General features: G+C 43.7%; 1 protein-coding gene across 1 annotated transcript in view; it reads left to right on the forward strand.

Moving 5' to 3' along the window:
• The window catches only part of LOC141128353 (protein argonaute-1), a 221,424-nt gene that overhangs the window by 81,037 nt on the left and 117,569 nt on the right, over positions 1–22,818 (forward strand). The gene's annotated exons all lie outside the window — the stretch shown is intronic.

Below are 22,818 nucleotides of genomic sequence, written 5' to 3' on the forward strand. Positions count from 1 at the left end.
GCCTTAATAAATTACTTTAAAAACATGTGTAATGTGTTTTATTTTTGACACTTTTTTAGGTGAATGGGTAGGGGTACAGTGTACCCCATACTTATTCATATAGGGTGGGGGGCTGGGATCTGGGGGCCCCCTTGTTAAAGGGGGCTTCCAGATTCTGATAAGCCCCCCACCCACAAACCCCGACAACCAATGGCCAGGGTTGTCGGGAAGAGGCCCTTGTCCTCATCAACATGGGGACAAGATGCTTTGGAGTGGGGGGCGCAGGGCCCCCCTGCCCCAAAGCACCCACCCCCATGTTGAGGGCATGCGGCCTGGTACGGTTCGGGGGGGGCACTCGCTCGTCCCCACCCTCTTTTCTGACCTGCTGGGCTGTGTGCTCAGATAAGGGTCTGGTATGGATTTTGGTGGGGCCCACGTCATTTTTGCGGCGTGGGGGCCTTAAAATCCATGCCAGACTAAACAGTATGGTATGATCTTTGAGGGGGAACCCATGCCTTTTTTTTTTTTTCATTTTTTGCATGGAGTTCCCCATAAAGACTAATACCAGATGCAGTGCCTGGTATTGTCGGGGATCAAAGTTGGATGCTTGTTCATTGAAGTTGGACGGATGTCGGACTTCAAGTCGTAGGGCAAAGTCGGATCCACAGTCGTATGACTGTGGTGTCGTACCAGTGTGAACCTGGCTAAAGTGGTTTAAATAGCTATTAAAGGTTACCATCCTCACCTGTGATCTGTTTGCTTGTAATTCGTGTGTGAATTGATCCTCTTACGGGACTTTAAAGTCCCATAAGAGGATCAATTTCCATGTAACTAGTTCAATTTGGGATGCGGGTTCACCTACCCCTTAGACCAATTTAGCACCAACCCCTGCCTAGGTAATTCGTGTGTGTGTGTATAAAAGCTTAATGAATTTCTGGACTCCCGACAGACCCTTGCATCTTTCATCCAGTGCTGCACGGACGTTTCTGGATTCTGAGTCATGGGGAAAGCAAAAGAATTGTCAAAGGATCTGCGGGAAAAGGTAGTTGAACTGTATAAAACAGGAAAGGGATAAAAAAAAATTTCTCGGAATTGAGAATGCCAATCAACAGTGTTCAAACTCTAATCAAGAAGTGGAAAATGAGGGGTTCTATTGAAACCAAACCACGGTCAGGTAGACCAACTAAAATTTCAGCCACAACTGCCAGGAAAATTGGGATGCAAAGAAAAACCCACAAATAACTTCAGTTGAAATACAGGACTCTCTGAAAACCTGTGGTGTGGCTGTTTCAAGATGCACAATAAGGAGGCACTTGAAGAAAGATGGGCTGCATGGTCGAGTCACCAGAAGAAAGCCATTACTACACAAATGCCACAAAGTATCCCGCTTACAATACACCAAACAGCACAGAGATAAACCTCAAACCTTCTGGTACAAAGGTATTTGAATTGATCAGACCAAAATTGTTCTTTTTGGCCGCGACCATAAACGCTACATTTGGAGAGGAGTTAACAAGGCCTATGATGAAAGGTACGGAGGTAGATCGCTGATGTTTTGTAGATGTGTGAGCTACAAAGGCACAGAAAATTTGGTAAAAAATGTTGGCAAGATGAATGCAGTATGTTATCAAAAAATACTGGAGGAACATTTGCATTCATCAGCCAGGAAGCTGCGCATGGGATGTACTTGTACATTCCAACATGACAATGATCCAAAACACAAGGCCAAGTCGACCTGTCATTGGCTACAGCAGAATAAAGTGAAGGTTCTGGAGTAGCCATCTCAGTCTCCTGTCCTCAGTATCATTGAGCCACTCTGGGGAGATCTCAAACGTGCAGTTCATGCAAGACAGACCAAGAATTTACAGGAACTGGAGGCTTTTTGCCAAGAGGAATGGGCAGCTTTACCATCTGAAAAGATAAAGAGCCTCATCCACAAATACCACAAAATACTTCAAGCTGTCATTGATGTTAAAAGGGACAATACATGGAATTAGGAACTGGGGTATGTAAACTTTTGATCAGGGTCATTTGGGTAGTTTCTGTTGCCATTATGAGTTAAAAAGAGTAAACAGTTGATTGATAATTAATGGTTTCAGCCAAACACTAACCATGAGTGAAAGAAAAGTTTTTGTGTTATTCATATTCTCTGAAAAATGGCCAAGAAATCAAATTCTGCCAGAGTATGTAAACTTATGAGCACAACTGTATATTTGACAGTTTATCAGTCCCAATGATTTGATTGCATCTCATGTCTTGAAGTTCTAAAATGCAAGGTCAGTACAAATACCCCCAAAATGATCCCTTTTTGGAAAGTAGACAGTCCGAGGTATTTAGTAAGACATGGTGAGTTTTTTTGAAGTTAAATTTACATTTATTAAATGTATTTCTCAGACACTTACAATTACGCCCCAAAACATACATGGGATACCAAATGTGAGACTTTTTCACTGCCAAGATGCATAGGGGAGTCCAAAATCCAAGGCGCACCCTCAGGCTTTCAGTGGGCATGAATAATGCACCCGATTTCCTCACTACTTATGGCATTTCTTGAGGCCCTAATGTCCCAGGACAGGATAATCATCCACAAAATGAATACATTTTGCAAAGTAGATCCTTCAATATATTTAATTAGAGGCATGGTGAGTCTTTCATAGATCACATTTTTTACCAAAAGTTTTTGGAAAATGAAGAAAGAAAATAATTTTTTTTTAACACCCAGCTGTCAGTTATAATTTTTTTAATGTAGTCTTTATTTTGATTTTCACAAACATTGAGCTTACAAAGAACAGAGAGCCCAAACTGGCACGAAGGCAAAGGTTACAGACTTGAATTTATCAATTAAAGCGTATTGGCATATCCATCGAAAACCACACATGTTGAAATACAATCTTATACCCGCATGGCTGAGAGGATTAGACGGCACTTGGAGCAGGAACTCCAAGGGAGAGTGAGGCATCTCAATATCCAAGATCACTTTGATCTGAGCCCTGATATCCTGGCAATATGGCCGCAGCTTTGGGCACTCCCACCAAATATGTAGGTAAGTGCCCTTCAGCCCACAGCCCCTCCAGCAGGCATCAGAGACTGTTGGAAAAATCCTGGCCAGCTTAGCAGGTAATCTATACCAACCGGTCAATAGTTTGAAGCAATTTTCCTGCATCTTTGTGTCTACAAAATTAACATGGGTAAGGTGATACAGGTGGTCCAACTGAGTCTCTGTGAACGTATGCTGCAAGTCTCTTTCCCACTCCCGTATGCAGACTGGCTTACCCCTAGACTCTGCCGATTGCAGCATCTCATACAAGACTGAGATTGAGTGTGGAATGGGGGCAGCTGACATACATAGCTTCTCAAATGAAGTGAGAGAGGATGGGGGTCTGATACTCTGAGGCAAGCTGAGGACAAAATGATGCAACTGCCTGTAGCGCCAATCATCCAGCGGGAAGCGACCAAATTGGTCACGGAGCCAGTCCAGGGATACTAGACCCTGTTCTTGTATGAATCTACCACAATGCACCTCTCTGTCCCTTGCCCATGTACGAAAGTAGGAGAGATGTTCCCCAGGAATGAACCAGGGGAAGCCTCCTAAAGGAGCAAGGGGGGAGACAACAGGAGACAATAGTCCCTGTGCATTGAGAGTGTCCCATATTTTCAGAGCATGGGTGGTGACAGGGAACACAGAATCTGAAAGACCCTGATTTTCTCTAGAGAGCCAAGGGGAGTGAGATAGGTTGCGTCCAGCCAGGAATTTCTCTAAGGGGACCCATAATTTAGTGTGTACATTATGGTGCCAGTTCAGTATCCGCTGGAAAGCAATTACTTCATAATATCTGGAGGGATGGAACCCCCAATCCCCCCGATTTTTTAGTGCGTTGCAGGCCGGGAAAGGCCACCCGGGGGCTCCGCCCTTGCCAGATAAATTTTAGAAACAGGCTGTCGAGGGCCGAGAAGAAGAACCTGGGCAATGATATAGGCACCATCTGTAGTTAGAAAAGAATCCGTAGCAACACATTCATTTTTAAGATACTGACTCTGCCCATCCATGAGAAAGTTGTACGGTTCCATTTTAGCAAGTCTGATCGAATCATTAAAGCAAGGGTACATAATTACTAGTGTATAGTTGGGAGAATTGGACCGAAATATGAATTCCTAGATATTTTATGGAAGAGCGACACAAAGTGAAGGAAAAAGAGGCTTGTAACCGAGTACGCATTTCAGGGGGAATGGCAAGGGGGAGAATCTCTGACTTACTATAGTTAATTTTGAAATTTGAAAGTGAGTGGAACCTCTGTAGCTCAGCCATAATATTAGGAAGGGAGATCAGCGGATCTGCCACATAAAATAGGACATCATCAGCGTAAGCTGACAGTTTGTGCTCCGTAGTCCTCACACTAAGTCCCCTAATGTTAGGATTCAAATGAATCATATTCAACAATGGCTCGAGGGTATAAGCAAATATGAGTGGGGATAGAGGGCAACCCTGCCTCGTCCCATTCCGAATGGGGAAGGAGCCAGAAAGAGTTCCACTCACCTTGACTGAAGCTTCCAGGTGGCTATATAAAGCCTTATAGATTTAAGCATTTTGTGACCGAGACCCAGCCTAGCCAGCACAGCTTGTAGGTATGCCCAGTCCACCCTATCAAATGCCTTTTCGGCATCAGTATATAGAAAAAGGCATGGTGGACTGGCATCTTGCGAGTTTACCCAATGAAGCAGCTGAATTGCCCTGTTGGAGTTGTCCCTGGCCTCCCTCCCTGCTATGAACCCGGTTTGTCAGGATGTACTACAGCCTCCCTGCTATGAACCCCATTTGGTCAGGATGTACTACAGTTGGCAAGATGGGCTTCAGTCGATTCGCCAAGACCCACACCAATATCTTGGTGTTCAGTAGCGAGATTGGCCTATAACTACTAGGGGCAGTAGGGTCTTTCCCTTCCTTAGGGAGGACCGTTATGTGAGCCTTCAGAGCTTCCTTGGGGACGATCGTTTCTGAGGCCAAGGCATTAAAGTATTCACACATGGGGCTAGAGAGGAGGGGGAGGAATTTGCAGTAGCAGGTATTGGTGAATCCATCAGGTCCCGGGCTCTTACCCTTTGGCAAGTCCTTAATAACCGGCGTTATCTCCGTTAGAGTAATGGGTGCATCTAACTGCTCGCTGATTTGTGTTGTAAGCTGGGGAAACTGCGCCTCATCTAAATACTGTGAGAGATGTTCCGCTTTCTGTGTGTACATCGACCCGGGGAGGGTATTAGGGAGTTGGGAGTAGTAGTACCTCAAAGCGTCTGCTATCTTAGAGGGAAAAACGGTCAGTGGGCCTGGGGTGGTGGTGTGGAGCTTGTGGACATGACCGGACGTGCGCTGATGTCTAAGAGCCCTGGCCAGGAGGCTCCCACATTTGTTCTTGAACTCGTAGAATATATGGGATATATGCCTCAGCCGGGCCTGAATTTGGGTCTCTAAAAAAGTGGAAAGCTCCTCCCTAAGGGTTTGGAGTTCTGTTGCCAACGCCTGGGTTCATGTTACACTTGTGCCTAAGTTCTGCAGCCCGAAGTTTAATCAGTAAGGACTGCAGTTCCCCATTATGTGCTTTTTTTAGCCTGGAGCCCTGGGAAATTAACTCCCCCCAACCACTGCCTGTGCCACTCCCACACTGCGGACACACCTGTTTCACCCAGTTTTTAGCGAAATATAGGGAAATAGTGTCAGAGACTCGTTTCAGGGCCACTGCATCATGTAACAGATTCTAATTTAAAAGCCAAGTCCACTGTTTGGATTCTGGGGATAGCTAAGCTAAGGAGATAGAGATATGGGCATGGTCAAAAATAGTAAGGGAGACCCGATTGATGCACCGGATAGTAAGGCTGGGAGATTTTCTTTAAAAAAAAATCTGTGATTTTCCTAAAAAAAACTAGATTCACGATTTGAATCGAGTTTTTTTTTTTTTGTGGACACCGCGCCGGTCCCGAGGAGCTGCGGGCAGGAGTTTTTAGGCGAGGCCGCGCCTTCCGTCTAGTCTGCGGCGTCCGGCCTCGCGGACTAGGCCAAAGCCGCGGCCTCGCCTAAAAACTCCTGCCTGCAGCTCCTCGGTACCGGCGCGGTGTCAGCGCCGATCCTGGGGAGCTGCAGGCAGAAGTTTTTAGGCGAGGCTGCGGCTTCAGCCTAGTCCGCGGCATCCGGTCTCGCGGACTAGGCCGAAGCCGCAGACTAGGCCGAAGCTGCGGCCTCGCCTAAAATCTCCTGCTCGCAGCCCCTCGGGATCGGCGCGGTGAAGAAAAAAACAAAACGATTTGCTTAAATTTTGAATCGATTTGACCTCTCAACTCGATTCAAGATTTAAGTCGATTTTTTCCCCAGCCCTACCGCATAGTGACTCTAGAGAATGTTGATCCACTAGCAAAAGATCTATGCATGTATATACATTCTGAGTGGCAGAGTGGTAGCTAAAATATTTAACAGTGGGATGAAGAATTCTCCAGCAGTCAACCAGATGATAAGCATGCAGGGACTTCCGAAAGTGTTTAAGAAATGCAAAGGAATGTACTGAGTGGCCAGAGGAGGTATCGAGCTGTGGGTCAGGGCTTAGGTTGAAATCCCCTCCTAATACCAGTTGCCCCTCCTGGAATGAGGAAAGAGACTCGAGAACCTTGTCCAGGAATGTAAGTTGCCTGGTATTTGGGGCATACACCGTGGCAAGGGTAATTTTACATTCTAATAGGGTGCCTTTTAGGAAGACAAACCTACCCTATGGGTCTGCATAATGATCTAGGGGAATAAATAGGCAGCTTTTGTGTATGGCTATCGCCATACATACTCGATTTTGACCGACGTGAGTTGCTAAGGAACCATTGATCGTACAGGTTGCTTGGGAAGGCGGGGGACTGAGTCAGTTCAAAAATGTGTTTCCTGCAAAAAAGGATGTGTGCCCCCAGTTTTTTCGTCTCGAGCCACAACTCACTGCATTTATGCGGAGAGCCCAAGTCACTAACATTGTAGGACACAATTTCCAGGGAAGCCATGAGGAGTCCATATGTGGAAATCTGTTGAAATCATCAGAAACGGTGAAGAGGGACCTACAACAGCCTGAACCATGAAAGAAGGAGTGCTGGGAAGACAAAAAAGACAAACGAAGGTCTAAATAACAACATTTAAACATAACATACACTAAGCAGAATGCCTGGCAGGCGATCAAAAAATACCAGTAACGACGGCACAAAGATTGCCACCTGGTTCCATGGCCAAATATGAGGTGGCGAACGGTGCACCACAGTTTTCCCCAATCGGGAAACATAACCTAGGTGTGCGTGCAAGTGCAGCAGCAAAAACAACAACATCCCTATGGGAAAGGGAGAGTTCAGTAAAGATTAAGTCAGTCACTCAGGGGGCCACTGATGAAGAAGGCGACGAGCCATCCATGCGAGCTGGACCATTGCAAGGTCTGTTCTGGCCCCTGGGATGAACCAGTTGCCAGGGTTGCGGGCGAGCAGGAACAGGGATCTCCGGGGAGGTGCGCCAATCTGGAATGTCCATTGAAAGCAGTCCAAGGCGAGAAAGAAATTGAGGCAGATCAGATTTATTTTGCAAGGTGACCTGGCGACCATCTTTAGTGACCGAAAGGCTGAAGGGGAAACCCCAGCGATAGGTTAAGTTGGCATCTTGGAGGGCCTCTAATGCTGCGTACACACGACAACAAATGTTCGGTGGGAGCTTGTTGTCAGAAATTCCGACTGTGTATAGGCTCCATCGGACATTTTCCTTCGGAATTTCTGACAAACAAAATTTGAGATCTGGATCTGGATCTGGATTTTTGAAGATTTCATTTATTGCGACATGTTTTTGGAAAATGAAGACATTTTTTTTTTTACACAAAGTTGTCAATTCCTAAAATATTCCTAACATGCAGTATAGGCATACTTAAAATTACACCCAAAAACACAGTCTAGCAACATAGAGGGGCCTATAATTCAAGGAACACCTTCAGGCTTTCAAGGGGCATAAATTATGCATCTAATTTCCTGACTACCTATCATGTTTTTGGAGGCTCTGGGGCACCAGGACAGTATAAATACTCACAGAATGGCCACATTTTAAAGAATAAATACCCCAAGGCATTTTTAGGAGGCATGATGAGTCTTTTGAAGATTTAATCAAATCTATTTCACACACAGCAAGAGTATACTTGGAATTTCACCCCTAAACACATTCCGCTACTCCTCCCCAGTATGATACCAAATGTGTGAGACTCAATGTTTGGATTAGTTATGTACTGGACATTGTATCTTATGTATCACAAAAATCAACCAATCTTTTCAAAACCAGTGTATTGCAATGTTCACCTCTACGAGTGGGCAGGGCATATAGCTTAGTGTAGCATCACCTATAGCAGTCCCCATTCTATAAACCATCTAAACTTAGCCTACTGGTACGTGGCTGCCCCCAGAAATGCCATGTCCACCAGCAAGGAAGTGTCTCACAGGAAAGTAATCAGTGGGCTGCGCAGATGGGTCAGTTCTCTTGGCAGGCAGAGACGTGGTTACCAGACAGCAGAGCAGTACAGTGTCACCGTAGTACCATTGTACTACTCAGGGGGGAGATATTGTTTTTGCTGGTCACTGTAATGAGAACTCTTTCCTCTCACAGCCAATTGCTTGTGAAAGGAAATGGCGGAAAGGCTGCATCATGCAGCTTTTGTTTGCAAGTGTGATTGATGTGAATGGCCACAGCAATCACATGGTACAGGGCCAATGTTGTTGGCCCTGTACCCTGATCTGTGATCACAACATGCACTGCTGTGCACCCTAGAGGGCACACGGAAGAAGCGGATACGGGAGGTTGTGTTTATACACCCTCCTGCAAATAGACAGCTCCCGTCTGTCATTACATTGGCAGGATGGGTATCAGTTAATAACAAAATTGGCTGGTAAGATCCACATGGTAATCTATGGCCTATATACTAAAATTCTCCCATTCTTCCCATTGTGCTCATTCAGGCACACTGATAGATATAGTTGGTTTCTTTGTGTCACATCTACAGCATGAAGATGTAAGGAACAGTGAGCCTCTGCAAGCAAAGCGTGGCTAATAGAACAGAGGTCCCCTTTATCTTTTGTATGGGCCCCCTCTAAGCATGTTTCCAAAGATACTAGAGTAGAATGACAGGAGGTTCTATACACTACGATATGTTTAATATAAGAGCCTCTAGTGACGCCTCAAAATGTTATTAAACGCACCATGGTTATCTTCCATTGATTGAAATTAAATTGTAAATAGGTAATTCTTCCGGTCCTCATTTATTAAAACAAAGCCTCTAATATAATTACCTTATTTTTAATGTCTATGTAGTGACCACGTGATCTTTCCCTGCGTGCTCCTGTCCACAGGGAAAAATATTTGAGAGGAGCATCTAGCTCCTACTGTATGCTAGATGCTGTATACATCATTTATGGGAGTATAAGTTATCTTCCTGTGTCTGCACATCCTGATTGGCATTATAAGAATCACATGACTTATTTAAAAAAAAAAAAAAAATTGAATGCAAAATAAAAGTTCATGAACATGGGCGGAAGTAACTTGCTGATGTCAACTCAAATCCAGATGGACGGGCTGTTTTTGATGTGTATGGCCGACACACCAGACTTTAGGCATTATTTTAAGCTTTTTAATATGCTGTGAGCATACAGATTTTATAATAAAAATGGATACCCCATTCTATATCCATTGACGGGTAAAACCGGAAGTGTGGAGCACTGCTGAGATGTTGAAAAGGCCCCGGCTGGGTATCGACCACAGGCGCACATTGACAAGGGGTCGATAGGACCTGGTAAGCAGTTCACATTATCGGTGGTGGATTCACACTTATTTGGGTGATGGAGGATGGATCATGACACCAAGTATATTGCCTTTTACAAGTGTGGACTTTTCTTTATCGTACATCATAGGACACAGAGCCTCAAGTAATTACTTGGTGTTTTGGGCCTACCTTCAGGTGTTGACACTGGTATAACCAAGACAGGAAGTTGACTCCCCTATATAACCCCTCCTCCTTCCAGGAGTCCTCAGTTTTTTCACCAGTGTCTAAGGTGTTGGTCACGAGTGAAGATGTGCTCTGAGGAGCTCCAGGGAGGGATCCATTTTGGATTTAAAAAACCTCCACAATGGGATCCATCCTCGCCACTGAGGCCATAGGATGGTACCCGGGCCTCGCATTGAAGAACGAGGTTTTGCCTGTAAGCTTCTCTTTGAGAGCTGGACCCTAGGAACCAGGACGCCTTTTGGTTTTTCATATTACCTGAAGTTGTTCCTGAGGGGTGCTATACATAGTCCAAAGGAGCGGAACCCCTTTAAAAAGGGCCCCAGTCTTTGAAGGTTTAAATACGCTGCCCTCCGTGATGGGTGAAGGTTGGATCTGTCTGTTAAATCAGCAGTATCCTGCAGCGAGGATAAGGTAAGGGGAGAAGCCTAGGAACTGTAAAAAGTCCTATGCCCTTTTCTCCAAAAAATACACACATATATATATATATATATATATATATATATATATATATATATATATATATATATATATATATATATATAAAATGTATAACTGTATGCCTTAAAATGTCTCCTCTAGAGGGAGTATATTACACTTGCCTAGTAAGATGCCTTTTTCAGGAGCTCTGTGTCTGGCTATAGCAGCGGGTGTGGTCCCTGCAGCCAGAGGGGAGTTCTTAATTGAACAGATAGTGTTCCTCTTCTGAGGGATCTAAAGGGGTTATAGCAGTAGTTTATGAACATACAAAACCAGCAATTTGCATTTTTTTTGTATAAAGTGAAGTCTTCCTTTAAAACTAGGAGCTTAACAAACACTGCTGATAAAAATTCCCCTCCCCCTCCCCTCTCCTCCTGGAGAGGTGCAGTAACAGCTGACACTTATGTGTAATCAGGTTCTCACCTGAGGCTTAGCACAGACTCACAGCTCTCAGTTCATATGCTGAAGACAGAAGTCTGTCACACTAATGCCCCGTACACACGGTTGGACTTTGTTCGGACATTCCGACAACAAAATCCTAGGATTTTTTCCGACGGATGTTGGCTCAAACTTGTCTTGCATACACATGGTCACACAAAGTTGTCGGAAAATCCGATCATTCTGAACGCGGTGATGTAAAACACTTACGTCGGGACTATAAACGGGGCAGTGGCCAATAGCTTTCATCTCTTTATTTATTCTGAGCATGCGTGGCACTTTGTCCGTCGGATTAGTGTACACGCGATCGGAATTTCCGACAACGGATTTTGTTGTCGGAAAATTTTATATCCTGCTCTCAAACTTTGTGTGTCGGAAAATCCGATGGAAAATGTGTGATGGAGCCTACACACGGTCAGAATTTCCGACAACAAGGTCCTATCACACATTTTCCGTCGGAAAATCTGACCGTGTGCACGGGGCATAAGAGTCACAGGAGCGCTGGGCATGTAAAGGTGTGTAAACAGGCATTTCCAGCACAGGAAATATTATGGTACTCAATAACAAAGGTTGTTCCTTATGATGACATTGTTTTCTTTTACTAAAACTATTGTTCAGCAAATACCATAATTTGTTAAAGTGCCTCTGCTGTTGTGCGTAGCACATTTGATTTCCAGTGTACCACAAAGGTACCAAGGATTCCACCCCCAGGCGCTGAGAACTCCAGTCATGCCTCCACACTGTCATCCTCTCCGGAGATACCTGACATGGCATGCCAGGGTGATTCATTGGAAGCAATTGGTGGTGCAACTGCTTCTCACACTTCAGATGTGACTGAAGATGCATTCTCCTCTGCCCTGTTGGGCTTAGAAGGAAGATTAGCGGCTTTAATCGCATTCTCCATCCAAGAGGATAGGAAGCATGCTAGATCTCCCTCCCCCACCTCAAACCCCCTTTTTCCAACGGAACACTGGGCACAGGATGAGGTGTTATCCTCTGCGGAGGAAACAACAGTTGATGAACCTTGTGCAACCTCACAATCTGACAGATTGATGGTACAAACTCTTACAGAGATGGTTCATTCCACTTTTTATACTACTCCTAACAGAGTAAGCTGAAAGTCCAGGTCCCTTCTTTGGTTTAAAAAAAAAAAAAAAAAAAAAAAAAAACCTTTTTTACAGCGCTCATTTATGGTGAATGGGATCATCTGGATAAGCATTTTTTCCCTCCAAAGAGTTTCTCAGTTCTCTATCATGGAGGAAAAATTCACAAAGGTTGGAAAGTACCAGCAGTAGACGCTGCAATTTCCAGCATCAAGATGCATAATTGCTTAAGCATCCAACAGATAAGGAGTTGGAATTTTTTTGTTAAAATCCTCCTACCAATGGCGCTATGTTTTGCCATAGGTGCCATAAAAGACCCTATCCTCCAGACGTCACCTCTGGCGCTTGTTCTAAAACACATGCTTAGGACCCTGTGGTTAAAAGGGTTGGTCAGCAGAAGCATCTTGCAAAAAAAGGGGTGTCTGACTAGTTTCCCTTTTCATTGGGGAAGGTTTGGTGAAATACATCCTAATGATTTCTAGCAGTAAAGCTCTTTTGTCCAGTAGAAGGTATAAATGTCCTTTTATTTAAAGTGAAGCCACAACAGCTCACAGGTTAAGTACTCTGACGGCCAGTGCAGCCATGGGAGACTTCCTGACAGACATGGGTTCAGATCCACATGTCGGCGTTCACTAGTGAAGGAGCCACTCCTCACAGGTTAACTACTCTGACGGCTACTGTAGCCATGGGAGGCTTCCTGAAAGACGTGGGACCTCGTCCTCACGTTGGCTCCTTGTGACCTTGGACAAGTCACTTAAACAGATTCCTTCCCCTGCGCAGGGGCAGCTGCTTCTAGTCAGCAGTGACGGCCTCCACCGTCAGACTCTAGGGCATGATTTCCAAGAAATACTGTTCAGATCTGTGCGACTTCAGGGTAGTCCCTGCACTCCTTTGGTACCACTTTGATGCGACTTGAGGTCCATAAACCTCTAGAATACACAGGCATTGTTTCCTGTCGCATCAAAATCACGCCCGACGTATTCTCGGCGGCTAAGGATCACAATAAAATCACACAACTTTGGGGTTGCAATAGTGGAAACTGAACCTAAGAGGAGAAAATATTCAGCCCCTGTATACATGATTGAAGATACGTTTTTCCTCCGCCCTGCAGGGCCTAGAAGGAAAATTAGCGACTTTAATCGCATCCGCTATCCAAGCATGAGAAGCGTGTTAGACCCACCTGAGATCCCTTATCAAGGGAACAGTGGGTAGAGGATGAAGGATTACCCTCAGGTAATCGGGAAGAAAGGCAAACCGAGTACTCCTCTGCAGAGGAGACAACTAGAGTTGAACCTTTTTTCAGCCTCGCAATCTGAGAAATTGCTGGTACAAACCTCTTACAGAGATGATTTTTGCCTCTTTCAAGCTACCTCCAGTAGAGTCAGCTGATAGTTCTGTTTTTTTCTTGCGTTTCCTGTACATATACAGAGCCACGCAGAAATTCAACAGATCCATTCTAGATCTAAAAGAATCTAAATCAGTTCCTGAAGATCTGCTCCTTTCTGTGGAGTCGATTAAGTCAGTAGTTTCTATAATGCAAGGAGGAAAACTTCTGTCGCCTATCGGCATCAGGGATGCATATCTGCATGTCCATATATTTCCCGCTCACCAAAGGTTTCTGCGGTTCGAAGTAGAACAGCAGCATTTCAGTTTATAGCCTTGCTGTTCGGGCTAGCTACAGCACCTCGAGTATTCAAAAAGGTGCTAGCCCCACCTGTAGCCAGGTCAAAGGCACAGGGCTTAAACAGTCTTGGCATACCTAGATGATCTATTGCTAATAGACCAATCGCTGTTCGGAGTAAGGTGTACGCATTACAACCAGTTACCTGGAAAGGTCTGGGTTGCATTCTCAACCTAGTAAAGTCTCCATTAAAATCGCTAAAAGAGGGCTGCAGTATTTTGGGTCTGATCATAGATACAGCCCAGAAAAAGGGTCTTCTTGCCCAGAAAAAAAAAAACACCACTCTAAGAGAGTTGGTGCGGATGGTCAGGTCAAAAGGGAGGTCCCTCCATTCACCTTTGCATGAGGTTGTTAGAAAGGATGGTGGCTTCATTCGAAGCAGTTCCCTTTGCCCAGTTCCATTCGAGACTGTTGCAAAACAGTATTCTATTTGCTTGGAACAAAACAATCCAAGTTTTGGACTTGCCAATGCGGCTGTCCCCAAGGGTGTCCCAAAGCCTCAATTGGTGGTTACTAAAGAATGTCCTAAAGGGTAAATACTTCCAACCACTTTTCTGGAAAGTGGTAATGACAGAGAAGACAACTGTCCAAGTGTTCAAGAACTGAAAGAGCCTTGCCCATCAACATCCTAGAGATTCGGGCAGTGCATCTGGCTCTAAAAGCCTGGACTTCCAGGTTAAGGGATTGTCCCGACAGGTTCCAATCCGTCAATGCCACGGCTGTGGCCTATATCAATCACCAAAAGGGACACCAAGAATCTCTCAGTGCAGTGAACCATATTCTAACTTGGGCAGAAAGAAAAATTCCGTGCCCATCGGCAGTCTTCATTCCGGGAATAGAGAATTGGCACGCGCACTACATGTGCCGCCAGCAGATTATTCCCAGGGGAATGGTCTATTCACCCCAACATGTTTCAGGCTGTTTGTCAAGGATGGGGGACTCCGGATGTAGATCTTCTAGCATCCAGTGCAACAAAGTTAGTCAACTTTGTGTCCACAACAAGGGATCCATTCGCATGCAGAACAGATGCGTTGGTGATACTGTGGGATCAGCTTTTACTCTATGCATTTCCCCCAATTCAGTTGCTGCCTCGACTTCTTTGCAGGATCAAGCTGGAAAGAAAACCAGTAATTCTGGCAGCACCAGCATGGCCCAGAAGGTCATGGTATGCAGAGGTTGTAAAGATGGCAGTGGGGGATCTGTGGTCCCTTCCACAAAGGCCAGACCTGCTCTCACAGGGGCCGATATTCCATCCTACTTTATGAATGCTAAATTTAACGGCCTGGCTATTGAGACCCACATTCTGAAGAAGCGTGGGCTTTCCAGGGCAGTTATTTCTACTTTAATTAATGCTAGGAAGCCAGCTTCTAGAACTATATATTATAGAGTCTGGAAAGCTTATGTTTCCTGGTGTGAATCCAAGGGTTGGCACCCTCGGAGATATATATTATAGGCAGAATTCTTGCCTTTCTACAAGTAGGCGTAGAGATGAAGTTGGCCCTGAGTACTATTAAGGGCCAAGTCTCAGCCTTATCAATTTTATTTCAAAGACCACTTGCTATGCATTCTTTAGTCCGGGGTTTCATGCGAGGAGTGATGCGGATTAATCCGCCAGTTAAATCACCCTTAAGCCCTTGGGACTTGAATTTAGTTTTGTCAGTGTTACAAAAACCGCCATTCGAACCATTACAGCATGTTCCCTTAGTCCTTCTGACTAGGAAGCTGATATTTTTGGTTGCTATATCCTTAGCAAGGAGGGTTTCAGAATTGGCTGCTCTTTCCTGTAAAGAGCCATATTTGGTTATTCATGAGGACAGAGTAGTGTTACGCCCTCATCCAGGTTTTTTACCAAAAGTGGTCTCAGGTTTCCACCTGAACAAGATATTGTCCTGACGTTTTTTGCCAAAACCATGTTGGTTATTCATGAGGACAGAGTGGTGTTACGCCCTCGTCCAGGCTTTTTGCCAAAAGTGGTTTCAGGCTTTCATCTGAATGAAGATATTGTCCTGCCATTGTTTTTTCCAAAACCATGTTCCAAAGAAGAAAAGTCACTACATTATCTTGATGTGGTGAGAGCAGTGAAGATCTAGTTAAAGAAAACTGCTCAGATTCGTAAGACTGATGTCTTATTTATTCTGCCAGAGGGTCCTAAAAAAGGACAGGCAGCATCAAGATCCACTGTGGCTAAGTGGATTTGGCAAGTTATAATTCAAACTTATGATTTAAAGGGAAAGATTCCCCCTTTTCAAGTTAAGGCGCACTCTGCCAGAGCAGTTGGTGCTTCTTGGGCAGTGCGTCACCAGGCTTCCATGTCTCAGATCTGCAAGGCCGTGACTTGGTCTTCAGTCCATAAATTTACAAACTTTTATCAAGTTGATGTAAGATGGAATGAGGATATCGCCTTCGGTCGCAGTGTGCTGCAGGCAGCAGTCTAATTCCTCAAGGTCTGGGGGTACCCTACGGGTTGTGTCTCCCTCCCCTCAAGTAGCATTGCTATGGGACATCCCACCAAGTAATTACTTGAGGCTCTGCATCCTATGATGTACGATAAAGAAAATAGGATTTTAAAAACAGCTTACCTGTAAAATCCTTTTCTTGGAGTACATCATAGGACACAGAGCTCCCGCCCCTCTGTTTTATGGGGTGAGAGTATATTGCTTATATTGCTTGGCTACAAAAACTGAGGACTCCTGGAAGGACGAAGGGTTATATAGGGGAGTCAACTTCCTGTCTTGGTTATACCAGTGTCAACACCTGAAGGTAGGCCCAAAACACCAAGTAATTACTTGAGGCTCTGTGTCCTATGATGTACTCCAAGAAAAGGATTTTACAGGTAAGCTGTTTTAAAAATCCTATTTTTTGCACGTGCACTTTTGGAATATTTGAATCCTGGACTTTTGTTCTCATATCTATTAAGTGTAATTATTTTTTAACGCTGTGATTTTTTTTTGTCATTTACACTAATTTATTAAATTGTGTACACTTATTTTTAAATTAGCGTGATTTTTACCTGTTTATAATATTGGTTATGTTGCACATAATTATTGCTGCTTTCTTGTTTATTAGATGTTGCATTAGAGCAGTTTTTAGATATATTTTTAACATAAAAATATCACTAAATAGTTTTAAAGCTTCATATAATTTATTATATATTTTTTGTGTATTAACACAGTCTAAGTGGCATGTTATATTGTTGACAATCACTTTCACTTCGTTCATACAGCATCTACATAAGTCTCACTATTGATATTTCAGGTACCAATAATTCAATGCGATCTATCTAAGAAGCATGTATATCAAATGTAATATTTTTTGGGTGTTTCTTATGTATAGTGTGTGTCTGGGGGGACTAACAGGGAGGTGACACCTCTGTCAATCATAATGACTAGGAACACATCAGAATGAAGAAGAAGGCAGGGAGGGAGGTGCTTTTTACTCATCGCTTTGTACACACTGAAAATGGATCATGCGCAGAAAAGCTGGCAACGGGGGATCCATAGGATCTCACGCTGCAGCAGGGAAGCAGGCAAGAAGTGAGTACCAACCAGGTTTTTCTTACTTTACATAAAACAAACTTTAACCACTTCCATATCAGGCCAATGCTGACATTCCTCTCCTACATGTAAAAATCATAATTTGTTTGCTAGAAAATTACTCAGAACCCCCAAGCATTATATATATATATATATATATATATATATATATATATATATATATATATATATATAGTTATAGCAGAGACCCTAGGGGGGAAAAAAAGGCGGTCCTTGGAATTTTTTATGTCACACAGTATTTGCGCAATTTTGGGGGGAAAAAAACACTTTCATAAATTAAAAAAATACAACACATTTTTTTTTTTTGTATAATGTGAAAGATGATGTTACGCCGAGTAAATAAATACCCAACATGTCGCGCACACTCGTAGAATGGTGCCAAACTTCGGTACTTAAAAATCCCCATAGGCTACGCTTTAATTTTTTTTTACAGGTTACCAGTTTAGAGTTACAGAGGAGGCCTAGTGCTAGAATTATTGCTCTCACTCGAACATTTGTGGCGATACCTCACGTGTCGTTTGAACGCCGTTTACATATGCGGGCGTGACTTACGTATGCATTCGCTTCTGCATGCGAGCATGAGGGGATGGGAGCACTTTAACCACTTTAGCCCTGGAAGGATTTGCCCCCTTGACAGGCCATTTTTTGCGATACGGCACTGCGTTGCTTTAACTGACAATTGCATGGTAGTATGACGCTATACCCAAACAAAATTGATGTCCTTTTTTTACCCACAAATTGAGCTTTCTGTTGGTGGTTTTTGATCACCTCTGCGGTTTTTATTTTTTGCACTATAAACAAAAAAAGACAATTTTGAAAAAAAAATGTTTTTTTCACTTTCTATAATACATATCCAAAAAATATATATATAAAAAAGCAAATTTATTCATCAGTTTAGGCCGATATATATTCCTCTGCATATTTTTGGTAAAAAAATAGGCGTATATTGATTGGTTTGCGCAAACATTATCACGTCTACAAACTACAGGATAGATTAAGGGACTTTTTTTGTTTGTTTTTACTGGTAATGGCGGCGATCTGCGATTTTTAGCGGGACTGCAGCATTGCGGTGGACAAATCTGATGCCAAATTACACTTTTTGGGGACCAGTGACATTATTACATTGATCAGTGCTATAAAAATGCACTGATCAATGTATAAATTACACTGGCAGGGAAGGGGTTAACACTAGGGGGCAATCAAGGGGTTAAGTGTGCTCCCTGGGTGTGTTATAACTATAGTGGGGATGGGCTCACTGGGACATAACAGAGATCACGGTTCCCGATCACTGGGAACAGAAGATCTCTGACATGTCATTAGGCAGAACGGGGAATCGCCTTGTTTACAAAGGCAGTTCCCCATTCTGCCTCTGTACACAGCGATGTCACTGGCAGACATCGAGACGGCTCGCCCACTATCCTCGCAGGAGAGCCGACCTGACGCATTATAATGATGGCTGCTGGTGGGCAAGAAGATGTATTTCCTGCAGATACAGACTCTGGTTTGTAGGCCTCAAGATATTTAAAGAGATTTACCTGTTTAAATTTGAATTAAGGCCTCTAACATTCCACAAGAAAATAGTAACTTTTGACATGGGAATGGTGTGTGTATGCAAAGAATGGCACCAAGTCACCAGCTCTTAATTAAGTGGTACAAGGGAAAAAGCCATACAAACTAGAGGTCGACCGATATATCGGCCGGCCGATATATCGGCCGATATTTGGTGTTTTTTACTTAATCGGCATTAGCCGATTGAGCGGACTTGCAAATGACTTCTGTAATAGAAGTCAATACAAGTTGCCTGAAAACTTCTGTGAAGAGACTTCTCCCCTCCTCTGGGCAGCCTGCCAAATCTGATAAAAAGAACCTGAAGGATACAATGTTTACACTTATGAATGAACTGAGCTCCAAGTGTAGAAGCTCTCAGTTTAACCATTTAAAGACTAAATCTTTTCTGACACTTGTTGCTTACAAGTAAAAATCCTGTATTTTCTGCTAGAAAATCACTTAGAACCCCCAAACATTATATATATATTTTTTTTAGCAGAGACCCTAGGGAATAAAATAGCGGTTGTTGCAATATTTTATGTCACACGGTATTTGCGCAGCGGTTTTTCAAACGCAATATTTTTTGAAAAAATACACTAATACATTTTTAAAAAAACTAAGCAGTAAATTAGCCCATTTTTTTTTCATCCAAAAGTTTTGATTACCTGTTTTTGTGTATTTAATATTTAAGATATAGTTTTTTTTTTTTAATTTTTTTTCTGTATCACTTAAGGTTGCTTTCACACTGGAGCAGGCATGCGTTGACGGTAAAACGCTGCTAGTTTTAGCGGCGATTTACCGTCATTTTAGTGGCGCTATTCGGCTGCTAGCAGGGCGCTTATAACCCAGCTAGCGGCCGAGGAAGGGGTTAAATGCGCCCCTAAAGTGCCGCTGCTGAAACGCTTTGCAGGCGCTTCGGCAGCGGTGCGCATTCATTTCAATGTGCAGGAGTGGTGGAGGAGCGGTATACACCGCTCCAAAGATGCCACTTGCAGGACTTTTTTTTAACATCCTGCCAGCGCATCGCCTCAGTGTGAAAGCACTCGGGATATCACACTGAGACTGCAGGGGAGCCGTTTTACAGGCACTTTACAGGCGCTATTTTTAGCCCAAAAGCGCCTGAAAAACGCCCCAGTGTGAAAGGGGTCTAACTGATTTTATGAGATGAAGGGGAAAAAAAAAAATCGGCCTAATATTTCGGCCCAAAAAAATAAAATCGGCATCACATATCGGCCATCGCCCACCGCGATTTCTAAATATCGGCATCGGCCAGAGAAAAATCCATATCGATCGACCTCTAATACAAACATCCGGCCATACAATGCAACACTTAAACAGGAATAAAGACATAGAATAACACACAATGTAGAACTCCCCTGTCTAACCCAACTGCAATGGAATGGACTTAATCCAGTAACAGCAATTCCGGACAGGGAATGTGTCCAAAAGGCACATGAATGAGCAACTTTATAAGAAGCATCCTCCTCCTATGTAGATGAAGAAAGACCCAAGGGCCTGCTACCTCAAGGATAGAATAAACTATTGAGAGTATAGGTGGTATAGAGTCCTTGGGCAGATCTCATTGGACGTGGTAGAGTTCTTCCTAAGTCAAGGCACTTTCCACTGTACTGAAAAGGAGAGTTTGCCTTTGGTATACGTCTTTTAATTTAGCAGGGAATATCAGTGCACATGTCCAAGGCTCTCACTTTCTGTTTAGCAAGCTGGAACTGTGCACAGAGTTTACAGACATGAGTAGCCAGGAAATATGGAAACCACTGCATTATTAAAGGAGAAGTCCAGCCTGAGCTTTTTAGGTTGGACTTCTCCTATGGGTCACAGGAGTGCAATCCGTTTTGCACTCCTGTGACCCGTTTTCAGCGGAGAGCGGTCTGAAGTCCACTCTCCGCTGACATCACTGCCATCAGTCGTGGCAGCGCGTCATTCCGACTTCCCAAGTCTGGATCTGCCAGCTGCCTTGATTGATGGCAGTCTCAGCGAGCCGCTGAGTCGGCCTCTCCCTGCCAATGAGCGTGGAGAAGCAGACCAGGAGCGATGCTGACTGATAGTCAGGATCGCTCTGCTCAGGGAGGAGTGAGCACCAAGCCAGCAGCAGTGTTTGGTGGCTCGGTTCTCGGTGCAGAGACGCCGGGGGACAGCTGTAGCATCTGACCGATGCTCCATCCATCGAGGTAAGTATGAGTAGCAAAAAAAGAAAAAAACGAAATTTATCTTTTAATGGTTGCGATTTCTTTCATTCTGGCTGCTCTCAGAATAAACTCTCTATCCTGATAGTTTAGAAGATAAGGGGGTAGGGGTCTGCCTAGGAACCTAGGGGCTCTCTCTATAATGAATCACTAAGAGAGAGGTGGTCATGACCTAATTCTTGTATAAGCCAGTTTTTCAGGAATGCAACAGAGTCTGGTTCCTCTACCCTTTTGGGGAGGCTATTAAGTCTAGTGACTTTAGTAAGGGGGTTAACAACATCTTCCAAGTCACTAACCAGCTTTTCAGTAGCATTTACCCTTTCTGTCATCTTATACATGTTGTGACACAGAAGAGCAAAGTATCTTAAGTTCCTCTACCTTCCCTAATACGTTGATATGGTTTAACTAAATGATCATCAGTGCCACCGACAGGGTTGTCTTTGTTTCTCCTTCCAGCGCTTCTGAACTGGGAGAGGTCTGCAAGATAATGTGTGGTTCAGCCAATGTAGCTGGTGAGGGAAGTAAAGGGACATCTGCAGAATCACCAAAGAGCTCCGTTGTAGATGGCCGCAAGCCTTGTTGTGCATTGAAGTGACAGCCATCTTGGCAGGAATGGGATGTGATTGATACGCATTCTCACCGGAGGCTGCTGCTTGTGCTTGGAAATCCACCAAACAGACCCCAAAGTGTAGAATAGCCTTTGGGGACTTAGAAAGGTCCAAGGGGGCAGCCCCAAGATCCTAGGTCAAGATAGAGCCAGATTGTGGAGGAGTGCAACGGAGCTGCAGAGGAGAGCATCTGTTCACATCATGTGCTACTTCATGTCCCAAAATATGTAAGTATTTTAATGGTGATAGAACTGGCCATAGATTTATTTTAGTGTCTGCGCTGCTGTTTTTCTTTAGTTTGAACGTGTGTTAGTGGTATTTGGATTCTTCCCAAGTGTCCTGATGTTGGCCGAATTGTATTTTGTGGACCTTGAAGAAGTTTTTGCAGTAAAGTTGAAGGTTCCTACGGGAATAAACCTATTCTGATTTAAATATTGGTGTCTGGCGATATGGAGTTGCACTAAGTAGTGTGCATCTTTTTTGGGAAATATAAGGCTACTGTGGATAAAATTTTCAAATGACTCCCCACATGAATTTTATTGTATTATGTTAAAAGATGGTATTTGTGCCTTAATACATTGTAAAATCACATCTATTTATTAATTTATATAAATAGCTTTGAATTATGTTAATTTGCCATGTCAAATTTAATGACCACTAAACATTGTGAAATAAGAGCGAAATATTCAAAAAACTTTTTTAGCTTCAGGGTTTCCAAAGTACAGTGCTATTGCTTTAATGGGTCTGCTTTCATCTCTTTGCATCCTTGGAAGCTGGGACATATGGAGAAATGTTATACACAAATAAAATAGACACCTCCCCTTTTTCTGTTGAAAATTGTCTCTCTAGGCCGGCCTTTCTCAACCTTTTAACACAGAGAAACCCTTCAAATAACTGTCCAGCCTCAGGGAAATCCTACTAAAAATTACTATATTTACAACGCATGATACTTTAGTGTGATGGTCAATGGGAAGAATGCTCCTTACACTTGTGGTCACTGGGAAGAATTGCCCCCGTACAGATAACTAAAAAGGGCAATGTGTCAGTGGGAACTTATCTGAGAGGCAGAACTTGCTCATTGCTCAAGGAACCCCTAACAACCTCTGGAGGAACCCTAGGGATCCATGGAACCCTGGTTGCATTCTAGGCTGCATTCTGCTCTAGGTTGCATTTCTCATTTTATTTACAGAGA

Source organism: Aquarana catesbeiana, linkage group LG02 (assembly GCF_042186555.1).
Source record: "Aquarana catesbeiana isolate 2022-GZ linkage group LG02, ASM4218655v1, whole genome shotgun sequence".
In the NCBI taxonomy this organism is placed as follows: domain Eukaryota; kingdom Metazoa; phylum Chordata; class Amphibia; order Anura; family Ranidae; genus Aquarana; species Aquarana catesbeiana.